This window comes from Cibotium barometz, chromosome 15, assembly GCF_041138505.1.
Source record: "Cibotium barometz isolate CiBa-2024 chromosome 15, ASM4113850v1, whole genome shotgun sequence".
In the NCBI taxonomy this organism is placed as follows: Eukaryota; Viridiplantae; Streptophyta; class Polypodiopsida; order Cyatheales; family Cibotiaceae; genus Cibotium; species Cibotium barometz.
In genome coordinates, this window is record NC_141060.1 from 6,987,808 (window position 1) to 6,993,929 (window position 6,122).

Genomic DNA, 6,122 nt, shown 5'->3' on the forward strand with positions numbered 1-6,122 from the left:
TTTCCATCAAGGCATTCACATTTTTTTAAGAGTAAACAATACGAAAAGTTTAACTCTATTTATTTGATTACACATCTTGGCTAAAGAAGGGCTAAATTCACAATGAAGAGAAGGGGGAAGGCTTTCCATCAAGGCATAACATCCAATTTCACATTAAAAAAAGCAAGAAATCTAGAAAACCATAGAATAGAATTAAAAAAATGTAGAATTTCTAACTTACATGGAGTTTTGTGAGCTTTCCTTTGGCTTGAGGCATCTCAGTTAGCTCTGCTGGGAATAAATCATCATATTCACTTAACCATTCTGGTTCTTTAGCCTTTAACTTTGTGTCTACCGGATTCATTTTGACAACATAAATGAGTTGTTTCTTTCTATCTATGTATAGAGAGAAGCCGTATTAATCGATAATTGATTTCATTGATTATTTTTAGACACTCTCATAATTCAACCATGGGGATGTAGTTGGTGAGGCTAGACAAATATTTACAAACCATATTAATTGAAACATAAAGTAAAGTTGCTTTATGTATCATAGAACCGTATTACACAAAAAGATTCAATGTGTGCACCTTTCAAGAAGGTATAGGTAATCTTACCAAAGTGGTTTTAACACACACACATACATGCACACATGCACACACGCACGCACGCACGTGCTTGCACATGCATATGCACATGCACATGTTTGTGTGCAAGTGCACACACACACACACACACACACACACACACACACACACACACACCATTTTTTTTTCATAGGTTTTAATACAAAGTTCTAATCTTCTCCAAATTCTCTTCCTACTCTTGAAGTTTCCATCCACTTGAGTTTCTCCTATAATAATAATAATAATTATTCTTCTTTTTCTTCTCTTTATTTTGATATTTATTATTCTTCTTCTTCTTAGATTCTCCTTATTCTTCTTCTCCTCCTTCTCACCCTCGCACTCCTCTAAAAATATAGTGCTACCATGCAGTAAGACACAAAGCTTTCGGGCTTCTTATGATGGTTCTAACAAAAACTTCAATCTTGCTAATGTTTGGATTGCTTGTAAAAACTAGTCTTTGTGTGGGTCAACCTTTCAAAATAGAAGGAATTATTTTGATTTCCTTGCCACGTTAGGCTTCAACCACATGAAAGGAGATCTACTTAAAGTTCTGCTCCTCACAAATAAATGGAGGGAAGTATAGCTATACTTTATCTCAGAGAGCACACCAAATCAACCCTCTCATGCCAAAGTTATCAAGGAAGAGACTCAAAAGCATTTAATGCATAGAGATTCTAGACCCTCCTTTTAAAAAGTCTACCCAATGAAATAGAAGCTTTGAAATGCTAGATCCATTCATGACATACAATATTTGCATAGGATAGAGTTATGCTCTTGCTAACCTTGTTTAGAGGCATGTTACCTCTGAGCTTAAATATTACAAGTAAAAATTGTCTCTCTTCTACTCAAAGTTAGAGGAAGGATCTCTTGAAACTATATGTTCGATCCGTTACCATATAACATAAGGTTGATGGGATGATTTAATGAGCTTTCATATGCATGTGGCTAATAGAATAGATGAATTTATGGGACACAAATAAACTAAGCAGCTAATCGGATGCTATGCTTTTTAAATGCGATGAGTCAATTGCAATCAATGTATGCTAGGACTTGCTCTTAACTTTTGCCCGTCATTCTCCCTTGTAATTGGTTCGAAAGCTTGGTACATCTCATTTGCGTGTACGAAGCTTGGTGGGGTTAGGATATCCCATCCTTCTTCGTATGAACCGGGGGTTGCTTAGTTGATAATTAAATTCTTGAAATTTTATTTTTAGAACTTTCGAGATAATTACTTTTGTTTTTTATAAAAAAATTTCGAAAATGTGAAAGCCGGCTTCCTCGAGCATCGTCCCTTGCTCTTAGCCGATGGACGGCTGAGATGAAGCAGCTGGCCGAGAAAGCGTGTTGTGCCGGTTTCAATGGGGATCCCTTGCCCATATTAATTTTTAAATCACAACAGTAATATACTCGATAGGGAACAAAGCTCATTTTTTCACAAATGCAAAGGGATCCTTAAATAAGTTGGGTCAAAAGTTTGCTTACACATGAGATACTTTGATTGCAAAACCCCATAGCTCCCTATGTTTGGCACCTCAAGAGTTCATTCCTTCATTAACTTCCTCTTAACTCTTTCATTAACCTCCTCTTAACCCTTACACAAAGGATCAAACCATTTTGGATCTTCCCTGATTTGTGTTGGCCATAAGCCATGCAAGCAATGGAGGTTCTCTCCCCACCTCTTTGCACATAGAATTCTTGCAAGTAGCACTTAAATTAGAGATCAATCAAGAATCAATATACTTTGCTATGAATGGGGGTGGCTATAAGACAAGAGCTTTGGCTCCGTTACTAGCTTTATGGTTCAAGCATTTACAATAGCAGATTGCAACCCCATTAACAAGAATGCATCAATGCACATTTGCATAAAGGCATCATCACCTTATATAATTATCTCCATAGCCAGTATTTAGGTTTGCATTATAGGTTGATCATATATATATATATATATATAATCTTAAGCACTTATCGCCATAGCCCAACATAGGGCTCGCTCACCATCTTATGCGATTAAAGTGCCATTAGCTATACATAGGTCTCTCGCATAATCCTACCTATTGCAGCTATAGCCCATACATCGGTCTTTCTCACCATCTTATGCAATTATTATTGCCATTAGCCATGCATAGGTCTGTTTGATCATCTTATGCAATTATCGCCATAGCCGTATAAAGGTCTCTCTCTATATTATAACTGTACTATAAGTACAATAGATTTGCAAAGGTTTATCTGCATCGTCTTCATCTTATATACAAAGCCGGCAGATCATCTAATTAGTGGGAAGCAATCATGTTGGCCACCTTCTTCACGATGTATTTGTCGTTTTTGGTGATTGTATTGTCAGCCATAGGGTCAAGCTTGTTATTGAGCGGGATGTTCATAGCCAGGCCTGTGGTGGGCATACAGCAACAAGGGATGGCACAATTAGGGAGCTGGCAGCTGATCAATGAGGATGCAGGGATAGCATCCATGCATGCGGCAGTGACGAGGTTCAGCAATGTGGTGATGCTCGACAGGACAAACATAGGGGCGTCCAAGATCAACTTGACAGGGAAGTGCAGGGACTCGCCGAGCGAGCTGACATTGAAGCACGATTGCACAGCGCATTCGGTGCTGTTCACACCGGGGCCAAACAGTGTCCGGCCGCTGTTCATACAGACGGACACATGGTGCTCGTCGGGGCAGTTCATTGCGGATGGGACGCTGGTGCAGACGGGCGGGGACTTCGAGGGCCTCATGAAAATCCGCCGCTTCGAGCCGTGCCCCGAATACGAGGGCTGCGATTGGCTGGAGCTGGCCAATCAGAGCCTCCAAATGGGCCGCTGGTATGCCACCAATCAGCTCCTGCCAGATGGCTTCACCCAAATCATCGTGGGCGGCCGCAATGTTTTCACTTATGAATTCTTCCCGAACCCTAGTGCCTCCCCCCCCACCTTCTTGCCCTTCTTGCAACAAACCAATGACCCCCAGGGTGACAACCTCTACCCCTTTGTCCACCTCCTCCCTGATGGCTCCCTCTTCATCTTTGCCAATAGAGACTCCATCCTCCTCAACTACACCTCCAACCAAGTCCTCAAATCCTTCCCCACCATCCCCGGCGAGCCTCGCAACTACCCCTCTGCTGGCTCCTCTGTCATGCTCCCCCTCAAGGCCCAATATGGTTTCACCAATGTGGAGATCCTCGTGTGTGGTGGTGCCCAATTTGGCGCTTTCCTCAACTCTAGTCAGTTCTTCCCTGCTTCTCAAACCTGTGGGAGGATTGAAATCTTCTCCAATGACTCCTCTTGGGAGATGGAGACCATGCCCTTCAGAAGAACCATGGGTGACATGCTCTTGCTCCCTAGTGAAGACGTTCTCATCATAAATGGAGCCCAGAATGGGTGCCAAGGATGGGGTTTTGCCAACAATCCAATTCTATACCCCCTCCTCTACCACCCCACCATGCCAAAAGGAGAGAGGTTTGCAGTGATGGCCCCAACCACAATCCCAAGGCTTTATCACTCAACTGCAAACCTCCTGCCGGATGGAAGAATTTTGGTGGCAGGGAGCAACACTCATCAATACTACACATTCACAGGTGATTTCCCCACCGAGTTGAGGGTAGAAGCATTCCTTCCTGAGTACCTAGACTCAGCTTACAACAACATAAGGCCAACTATACTCCAAGCTCCAGAGGGTATCAATTACAATGAGACCTTCATTGTGAGGGTGGCGATCAACATGGCGCCCTCTCAAAATGTGAAGCTGAGCTTGATGAGCGCCCCTTTCAATACCCACTCTTTCTCCCAAGGCCAACGCCTGCTCAGCCTCAATGTGGAGCCGCCCTCTCAAGGGGGAGACAATATTTATGTCATCACAGCAACCGCACCACCCATGCCCACTCTCGCACCCCCTGCCTACTACATGCTCTTTGCGGTCAACAATGGAATCCCCAGTTACACCGCCAAATGGGTTAGCCTCTACGCTTCATCGTAACGTCGTCCACAACATCAGAAAGCTGCACTAATCTTTTGGCTTCTAGTTAATCCTTTCAATTGGCTTGTAGAGAATATGGCTGATCCACTCTTCCCACCTTTTAGCTTTCCTTTCTATTTTGATGGAAATCTATTAGCGCATCATGATTCTCGTGGAGTTGACAAAAGAGAACGGCTTCGTAAAAAGCCCATATTCTTTGCTGCTTTCTACCGTTGTGGCCCACCCCCACTTTCCGCCGACAATAATTCAATTTGATTTGTTTTTGAGTAAAGATGGTTTGGGGTTGCCTCGGTAAGAGGCCCCGGACCTAAGTTGATGAAAATTTTTGGTGTTGCACTGTACATAACCCTTGGTCCCTTTGCCCTTTCCTAGTACTAGTAGTTGATGTATGCCATTTGCAACTATGCATTTGTCCTATTTTCAAAGCAAAACCCATTGAAGGTGTGGCAATTTTCTCACATAAGAAAACATAATCCACCACCGTAACAAAAGAGATGAATCAATTGGTTATATTTATGGCATGCCTCATCCACGAAACTCTAAAAGTTAAGTTTCCCTAATTCTATGTTTCTATGCCTATAGACATTATTAGTCAATCGAGTAGAAGATACACATTCGACGCTATAATGATGAATGGCACAAGAGGCAAAGTGTTAATATTTTCACTTTAAGGTCCCTATAGCTAACGTAAAGTTGATCTTCAAGAGCATTCATTTAAGAAGTCACATGGATAAGGTTATTTTTAGTTTCATGTGTAATGTAGCTTCACCATATTTAAGTAAAGCACCCTACCGAACTTAAAGCCTCAATTCTATAATTCCTCACAACCAAGTACGGAATAAATACCAATTGTTGCTAATTTTTTCATATTCCATCATGTGGGGGAACATATGGCCACAAGTTTCTTGAATAGAAAAATCAAAAGACTAATTACAAATTCAACGATGCCAATTATGAAACTAACCTTTTTCCCCCTCATATATTTCAATCTTAGTAATTCAAAGCAATAGATGGTGTAGATTAAATATGTGGTCATACAAATCACCACTTATTAAGAAAAACTAAGGTTTTCTTTATTCAAAATTTGCAACCTTGATCATCAAATTTAGTGTGCAATGTTGAGTTAATCAATGGTGATATGAGAATTACTCTTGTTTACCAGGGATTATATTTTTTATTTTATATCGACGACGCCTGTGTGTGCCATGCCTTTTGGTATGTGTATTTTGATTTTATGGTTGCCTATATCGCATGATGATGATGTTGGGATTAATTGATGTGTTCAATTAATTGCTTAACTAACATGGATTGCGTCTATGATTATAGGTACCCAGATGTGTGAGGGTACTGAATGAGGTGTCGCACCATACGAGGGTACGGATTGAGGTGTTGTATGGCATGAGACGTGTGAGGGTACTGATTGAGGTGTGGCACTTTACGAAGGTACCTATTGAGGTGTCGTATGGATGGTGGATTGAGTGGTGGCGTGAAGATGAGATCACTTGCTAATCGTATATTAGAATTGCATTAATCATTTATAGCTTT

General features: G+C 41.3%; 1 pseudogene; it reads left to right on the top strand.

Annotated features, from left to right (window-relative positions):
- Positions 1 to 2,705: 2,705 nt before the first annotated feature.
- Positions 2,706 to 4,845, top strand: LOC147630904 (aldehyde oxidase GLOX pseudogene; annotated as a pseudogene).
- The last annotated feature ends 1,277 nt before the right edge of the window (positions 4,846 to 6,122 follow it).